This window comes from Tarenaya hassleriana, unplaced genomic scaffold (genome assembly GCF_000463585.1).
Source record: "Tarenaya hassleriana unplaced genomic scaffold, ASM46358v1 Cleome57, whole genome shotgun sequence".
Classification (NCBI taxonomy): domain Eukaryota; kingdom Viridiplantae; phylum Streptophyta; class Magnoliopsida; order Brassicales; family Cleomaceae; genus Tarenaya; species Tarenaya hassleriana.
The window spans coordinates 195,873-205,209 of NW_010968263.1; positions in this window are offsets into that span (position 1 = coordinate 195,873).

Sequence of the window (9,337 nt, forward strand, 5' to 3'; positions counted from 1 at the left end):
GCCCAGACTCAAGGTCGAGCCTGCAATGTCCTGTTGAGGTTGGTCGGCGAGTTGACGCCGGTGGGGTCCAGAAACGCAGAGAAATACGCGTCCCAAGGCAGCAAGTTGGCCACTTGCGTGCTGTCCAGTGGACCGTCCGTTCTGGGCCTGGAACGGACGGTCTGGGCCCAATTTTGGCCCAGCTCCTTGCTCGTTCGTGGTCCGTTCGTTCCGCTTTTAGCAGTCTGTCCGTTCTGCCTTTGTCAGTCCGTCCGTTCTGCATTTCTGGTCCGTCCCGGTTGACTTCGATTGCTCCGTTCTCACTCGTTTCTTACCCGAATCGCGCACCGTTTGTTTCTACATCTTCCTTAGAACGTCCTCTTTCATGTCCAATCAATAGATTATTGGAAACTCATGTTTACACGATGAGGTATAACTCGAAACGTCCGTACCTCGAATAACTTGTGAATTCCGAATTTCCAGGTTCTACTCAATTTTCGTTTGCTCATAACTTCCTCGTTTCTCAGTCAAATCGAGTGTCGTTTTCTTCTAGATCTTCATTGAAATATTCTCTATATTTTTTCCTTGTTTTACCCTCCTTTTATTCCCGAAAATAATTTAAATAATTTATACGGGAATCGGGGTATTACAAATCCTCCCTCCTTAAAAAAAATTCGTCCTCGAATTCAGAATGTCATCATATCACCAAGATTTCCTCGCATTCGGTATCATAACCAAAACATATCCATATCGTCACATTATCTCACAAACGGGTTTGACACAAACCCACATCATACATAAGAGTTCGTACAACGCTCAAGTAAACAGATGTGGATAACTACTACGCATCTCTGCCTCGGGTTCCCAAGTCATGTCGGAAACCCCTTGGCTCCGCCACAAGACCTTCACAAGTGGTACTTCCTTCATCCGCAGTTTCTTGATCTTCCGACAGTGGCTCATCCCAAAACGTGTAGCCTCCGTAAACCCCAACTCCTGAGGCTGTAAAATGTGAGAAGGATCCGCTACGTACCTTCGCAGCATCGACACGTGAAACACGTCATGGATATTGCCCAGCTCCAGCGGCAATCCAAGACGGTATGCAACAGCTTCCACTCTCGCGATCATGGGATAAGGTCCGATGTAGCGCGACTTCAGCTTCCCGCTCTGCCCGAACCTCGCATGACCTCGCATCGCCTGTACTCGGAGAAAGGCATAATCTCCGACCTCCAGCTCGAAGTCTCGCCGTCGCTGATCGGCGTATGACTTTTGCCGGTCCTGCGCCGTCTTCAGATGGGCGCGAATCCTCCGTATCACTTCCGTGGTCCCCTCGATAATCTCCGGTCCGAACTCGCGTCGTTCTCCGATCTTTGTCCAGCACAACGGTGTCTTGCACAGTCTCCCGTACAAGGCCTCATATGGAGACACTCCTATGCTCGTGTGATGGCTGTTGTTGTACGCGAACTCGCACAACGTCAAGTACCGGTCTCACGGAGCTCCCCACTCCATAATACAAGCTCGGAGCATGTCCTCCAGAGTCTGTATCGTCCGCTCCGACTGACCTTCTGTCTGAGGATGGTATGTCGTGCTCATCTTGAGCTTCATCCCCAGTGCCTCCTGTATCGCCTTCCATAGGCGTGATGTAAATCGGGCGTCTCTATCCGAGATGATCTCGTTCGGAACCCCATGTAGAAGCACGATCTCATCAACATAAATCTGCACCAACCGCTCAATCGGATACTCCCGACGAATGGGAATAAAATGAGCGGATTTGGTTAGTCGATCCACGACTACCCAAATGGCGTTCTTCTTGCTTGGTGTGAGCGGTAATCCGACCACGAAGTCCATGGCGATCGAATCCCTCTTCCACTCGGGTATTTCCAACAGGTGTAGCTTTCCTCCCGGCGTCTGTCGTTCTGCCTTCACCTGCTGGCAAACGAGGCATCTCGCTACGTAGTCTGCCACGTCCCTCTTGACTCTCGGCCAAGTATACCACTGTCGAAGCCCTTGATACATCTTGCTCGCCCCCGGATGTATCGCTAACCTCGACTGATGTGCCTCTGCCAAGATCTCCTGTCTCAGCTCCGGATCGTCGGGCACACGGAGTCGGTTCCCAAGTCGCAACGCTCCCTGCTTGTCGACGCGGTAGCCCTTAAGGCTATATTCCCCAATGTGATCCATGCATCGAGTGAGTAATGGATCACCGCGCAGTCCCCTGACCACGCGCTCTATCAGAGTCGGTGTCGACTCCTCGGGCGTCAGCGAGAGATGTCCCAACATCGCAGTCAACTCAGCGGTGTTGCTGTGAGATGAGGTGACAACACGTATTGTCGCTAGGATCTTCTTCCTGCTAAGAGCATCGGCCACTACGTTAGCCTTTCCTAGATGGTAGGCTATCTCCAGATCGTAATCTGCGATCAACTCCAACCATCTCCGCTGTCTCAGACTTAGAACCTTCTGAGATATCACATAAGTCAAGCTCTTGTGATCCGTGTTGAGCTTAACCTTCTCCCCGTACAAATAGGATCTCCAGATCTTCAGCGCGTGAACTACCGCCACTAACTCCATATCGTGTGTCGGGTAGTTCTCCTCGTGTTTCTTCAACTGCCTCGACACGTAAGCGATCACGTGTCCCTCCTGCATCAACACGCAACCGAGTCCGTGTTTAGATGCGTCGGTGTATACCTCGTACAACATTTCTGGCCATGGTAATGCCATGATCGGCGCTGATGTCAATCTCCTCTTCAACTCCCCAAAGCTCTCCTCGCACTTTGCCGTCCACTCGAACCTGACGTTCTTCCCTGTCAGCTTCGTCAACGGTCGAGCTATCTTAGCGAATCCTTCGACGAATCGTCGGTAATAGTCGGCTAATCCCAAGAAGCTCCTGACTTCTGCCGCAGAAGTCGGGGACTGCCATTCCATGACGGCCTCGATCTTGGCCAGATCAACCTGAATGCCCTGAGCCGATACCACGTATCCCAGGAATCCAATCTCCTGTAACCAGAAGCTGCACTTACTGAACTTCACGTACAGCCGGTTCTCCCTTAGCCTCCACAATATCTTCCGCAGATGATCCTCATGTACCTGCAGATCCGGCGAATAGATGAGGAGGTCATCGATGAAAATGATGACAAACTCATCCATGTAATCCATGAACACGCGGTTCATCAGTTGCATGAACACCGCATGCGCGTTCGTGAGCCCGAAAGGCATGACCACGAACTCGAAGTGTCCATATCTCGTCCGGAAAGCCGTTTTCTGTATGTCATCCTCCTTGACCCGAATTTGGGGATATCCGGATCATAGATCGATCTTCGAATACCATTGGGCTCCCTGTAGCTGGTCCAGCAACTCGTCAATCCTCGGTAACGGGTACCGATTCTTGATAGTCACTTGGTTGAACCCTCGGTAATCGATGTACAAGCGCATGTCCTTTTTCTTCACGAAGAGTACTAGCGTTCCCCACGGTGAACCGTTGGGCGTATAGACCTTTTTCATTTATTCGTTCAACTACTCCTTCAATTCGATCATCTCAACCGGTGTTATTCGGTATAGAGCCTTGGTGATTGACTCTGTACCGGGTAGTATGTCAGTAATGAAATCCATTTCTCCCCCTTGACAGAAATTCTGACAAGTCATCAGGGAAAAGCATTAGAAAGTCTCGGGTAACCGGTGTGTCCTCCAATCTATGCTTCGGGTAACAAGGAATGCCCAGTTGCTCTTCTTGATTATCTTCTTTTCGGTCCTTTGTATTGAACTTAAGGGGGTCCTCTGCTAATGCCAATATAGTTGGCGAGCGAGATAAGTCCTCCCCCTTTGTCTTAAGCCTCCCACTCGGGGTGGATTTGCACAGGTTCCTTTAGGTAGTGCTATAGGGCTTCTTAGGGATTTTGGAATTAGTTCCCTAATTCCAATCCCTTAGTTTAGACATTGGACTTAATTTTGGAAATTGTTGAACTCTATTTAAGCATATAACTCTAACTGCGCCATGTTAAATTTACTAAGCCTTCGACGACTCCAGCTCGCATCATCAATGTACGGACCTCGGAAAAAGAGGATTTCCTTCGGATATGGTTTGAAAACATTTTCGATGAAAATCATTAGGTAATGAGCACGATTCCTTCCCAGGGAAAGAACGTGGCTCTGATACCAAAAGTTGTGACACCCGTAACCCGTATATAGTATACAGGCTGTGCCACATGGACGATATAACGATAAAATAATAATTTGCGGAAGCGAAAATACGAAATAAAAAAAAACATTTTAATCAAACCAGAGTAAGCAGCGGAAAATACAAGCGATCAGTATCGCAAAACAACACATGTCCGAAAAGTCATAACATAACCGTACAAAATGCGGGAATACAAGTCCCGGAGTTCAAAATAAAATCCCGTACATGATGTTGCTTCTCTCAGGCCGTCATCGTCCGTGCGCTAGGCGTAATCCTCGTGATCTGAAAAATGTAAAACCACGAGGGCTAAGCACAACTGCTGAGTGAGTAGCCCGGGTTGAACCCGGTAAACCCGTTCTCAGCGAGAACGGTGTTAGAACGATGATTCACAATCACATGCAGCAATAGTAACATGCATTATCATATAACATGCATCACACATATAATAACAATCACAATCACACCCGCATGGAGTCCACCATGGGGCTAGCCATAAACCCTAGTCAAGTCAGCATGACTAGGTGCGCATCACACGCCCGTCACTCGCGTGACGTTGGCCGTCGCATCACACGACAATATCGCCTCAAGCGCTTGTCACGTCACGTGACTACCGATGTCAAGTCCATGACACTACGGAAAAGTAAACACACCCGTATGGAGTCCACCAAAGGGTCCAGCCATATACCCTAGTCAAGTCCATGACTAGGGGCGCCTCCACGCCCGTCAAGTCCATGACGTTGGCCGTGTCAAGTCAGCGTGACACAATCGATCATATCACCCGTATGGAGTCCATCATAGGGTTCCAGCCATATACCCTAGTCAAGTCCATGACTAGGAGCGCGTCACACGCCCGTCAAGTCCATGACGTTGGCCGTCGTGTCGCACACGACTAATCGCGTCTCAAACGCCCGTCAAGTCCATGACGGTGATGGTTGCGTCCACAACCATCCACAAACACAATCATGCTTGACTCGTACGCACGAGCAAGCTACACACATGGCATACATCATGTATATATCCCCCAGTACGATCACACGTATCACGGTATCCGGTCCCTTATCGATCTACCGCTTAACGCCATGCAAACTACCCCGTATAATCACGCTACGAGTCACTCGAATCGTTATATCGCACATCTCACGCACTCAGGATTCGAAAATCATCCGAAAAAGGGTTCCGTCCTCTAGAACGGTCGGTCCAGGGTGTGGATCGGTCGGTCCAGGGCTCCCGTGCTGTCCCGGGGCCTCTCGGGACAATTTTTGAGGCCAGGAACGGAGACCATTCGGTCTGGGGATGCCAGACCGTCTGGTCTGGGTCACCCAGACCATCTGTTCCAGCCTTAAAGTCTGTCCGTTCCGGCTCTGTTCGCTCTCGTGAAACATTTTTCTGGTCCGACTTCGTTTGGCCATATCTCACTCATTTCTCCACCAAATTACGTGCCGTTTGTTGCTAAATGTTCATTGAAATGTCCTCTATCTAATTCAAGCAACAAGTATTGAAATACTTCAGTAACACAGAGAAAAAGGATTCGTAATTTGACAAGACAGATTCACGTTCTGCAATTTCCTGTTTTTCTTCAGTCTTCATTCAATCATATCTCACTCATTTTTCAACCAAATCATGCGTGGTTTGTTGCTAAATCTTCATTGAAATCTCCTCTAACCAATACAAGCAGCAAATCATCGAGATAACACAGTAACATCGATGAAAACGAGCTTACACAGAAACAACTCAAGCCACTCACCTCTGTTTCGACTCAGATCTGGTTTGGCCGGATTTTGTGGCGTTTTCCGGTCTGTTCCTGACCGGAAACCTCTCCTACACAGTCTAGGGATGTCCTCCCTTGCTTCCCCGAGCTTCCCTTGTGCTGGGTCTCCTCCTTTCTCCCCCTTTCTCTCTCTTTTCTCTCTCTCTCTATTTCCTCTGGTTTCAGTCCGGAAATGGCTGAGTCTGGGGGTTGAGGGAGGTTTATTGCGCGTGAGAGAGGCGTAATGGGCTCAAGCCCAGATTCAAGGTCGAGCCTGCAATGTCCTGGTGAGGTTGGTCAGCGAGAAATACGCTTCCCAAAGCAGCAAGTTGGCCACTTGCGTGCTGTCCAGTGGACCGTCTGTTCTGGGCCTAGAACGGACGGTCTGGGCCCAATTTCGGCCCAGCTCCTCGCTCGTTCGTGGTCCGTTCGTTCCGCCTTTAGCAGTCCATCCGTTCTGCCTTTGTCAGTCCATCCGTTCTGCATTTCTGGTCCGTCCCGGCTGACTTCGATTGCTCCGTTCTCACTCGTTTCTTACCCGAATCGCGCACGTTTGTTTCTACACCTTCCTTGGAACGTCCTCTTTCATGTCCAATCAATAGATTATTGGAAACTCATGTTTACACGATGAGGTACAACTCGAAACGTCCGTACCTCGAATAACTTGTGAATTCCGAATTTCCAGGTTCTACTCAATTTTCGTTTGCTCATAACTTTCTCGTTTCTCAGTCAAATCGAGTGTCGTTTTCTTCTAGATCTTCGTTGAAATATTCTCTATATTTTTGCTTTGTTTTATCCTCCTTTTATTCCCGAAAATAATTTAAATAATTTATACGGGAATCGGGGTATTACAGATAAGATCTTGTTTTTCAACTTCCAATTTTCATAAATATAATGCGCTGCCAAGCAAATATACCCTTTACCAGTGGAACCCGTCCAAAAATCTGAAGTCAACGATATCCTATGAGGAATTCTTTCCAAATCAGATTTTACCCTCGATTTGAGCTTCAAATAATACTCATGAATACGAGAAATTGGTGTTACTACCACAGAACTTGAACTCTAGAATTATATAGCTAACCCACTCTCTGATACCTTCATACTCAACAAAAACGAATGGAGATCATATAATATCATTGCTTTCGTTAACTTCTCCTCGGCGACTTTTTAATCAAACTTCTTGCCTATTTTCAAGTTTTCATCGACATCCTTAAATATGCTCTTCCCACTCTTAATCAATGGATTCATATGACATATTTTTGGCAAATGCCTTCTGATTTTGTGTATATACAAACTTGTAGTGATTACATGAAACATGGGTATCACTTACACGAATCGACTGTGATTTCTCAAGAAGCATTATGCGATTCCATATCTTCATCTGGATCCATTTATTCATATTTCACATCAATGATATCATCCATTGAATATGATATAATCAACAACAAAAAAGCATAAAAAACATAAAATATAAAAAAAACATTAAGCACACAAGCAAGTGAAAATAGAGGCTTACACAATACAAATCGAACAGCAAAATCGAGCACAAAACCGAACATATCGACAGAAAATACGAACAAGGACAAAACACAAATAGAGAAAAGACGAGAGAACGATTCGAAGACGAGAGAGAAATAGTTACTAATCGAAGGAGGCCGCGATGGTCGAAAAAAGGTCGAGGCAAAACGGTCTATGGTGATTGATGTTGTTTCTTTTACTAAAGAGTGTTGATTTTCGATTTAGGGTTTGATAGAAAAAATAAGAAACTGAAGAAAGAAGAAGACTAGAAGAGATTAAGAGAATGCAGCGTGCGTGGGTGAGTGGAAAAGAGAAGTCTGACAAACAAAAGAGAAACTTTAGGTTAACAAATAATTCAGCCTCTGGACTGGTCCATAGCCCATCACGGTTGGCTCGTGATGGTTCAGCCCGTTTTTATATGGGTCTCTATTTACTTAACCCAACTCGATAAAAATAGGTTTAGTTCAGGATTGGCTCGTGGCTGCCGGCCCATTTGACATCTCTATTATTTTTGCAGACGGTTCGACTGTAGCATACACTATCGGTATCCGAGTGGATCAGGGGGATTGGAAGCACACTCCTAGTACTACGGGACACTAAGCATTCTGCAAAAAACATCCTTTTCTTGTAAGGTATAATCAAGTATAGACAATGATGAATGTATTGTTTTCCCTAATTTGGGCTTAGCAACATCAACTAAGGCTTGAAAGCTTGTAATATGGATCTTAGATACCGAAATATGTACCAACAATTTTTTATTAATTCACAATGTATTACATAACAAAAAAAACAAAACAAAACAAAAGGGGAATTAAAGCTAGAGATAGTCAAAATGGATCGGTTCGGGTTATATGGGATCCGATTATAAATCCAAATGGATTAATCTATTTAGTTAATTTTTTAAAATAGGTAAATAGTTATAGACTTATTAAATATATGAGTTAAATGAGTTAAATCATGTAACCTATGCATCTATTTCATATTTAATTAAAATTATTATACATAGATATATAAATATTAATATATATATATACATGTATATATATATATATATATATTGCGAACCGAAAAATTTAATATCGAATAAAAAAATGTAGTATCATTCTTAATAATCTCTTTATTCCCTATGAGAAACAGTATACAAAGTATAAGTTTACATATAGTTTAGAGGAGATAAAGAGAATAATAACTCAGCAAGAGATAAAAAAATGTAATATTGTTGATTACAAAGAATGGAAATGTTTTTGATTTTCTAAGTTAATCAGTTTTTCAGTGATCTAAAAAATGTCAACCATGCTTATATGTCACTTACGCATTAGAGATGAATATCTCAATTCTCGATCTGGTTCGGTTTAGATTGGTTTGAACTAGTTTCGGTTTCTGGTTGGTTTGCTACATCTATCGATCGCTATTTGTTCTTCAACATTACCTCAAGATTGGTTAGGAATACTCGATGATATAACATCTATATATGATATAACATCTGTATATTTGTAAAAATATTGTGTGTCGTTTTACAAATTTAAAATTCGTCACACAATAGTGACCAATCAACACCATATGACAAAATTTTAAAACAAATTAAAATTTAAAATTAGAATTGAAAATATATACATACATATAATACAAATATTAAAAATTAAAAATTTACCATATATATGATATAATTATGGGAATGAATATTGAATTCTCTTGATGATGGTGATTATGTTAACGAAATTAGATTTTGCAATTATTATATTATATACTTCCGATTTTTGTAAATTACAATGCAGCAAATCACGAACAAAAATGAAATGAAATCTTACTCCGATCATTCGGAGTTTCTCGGACTGTAGAGGCGGACTAGAGGGTCATGGTCGGAGAAAATTCTCGGATGAACGGAAGTCTTCGAACATGTTCGAGGTTTCTGGGACCTGTGCGCA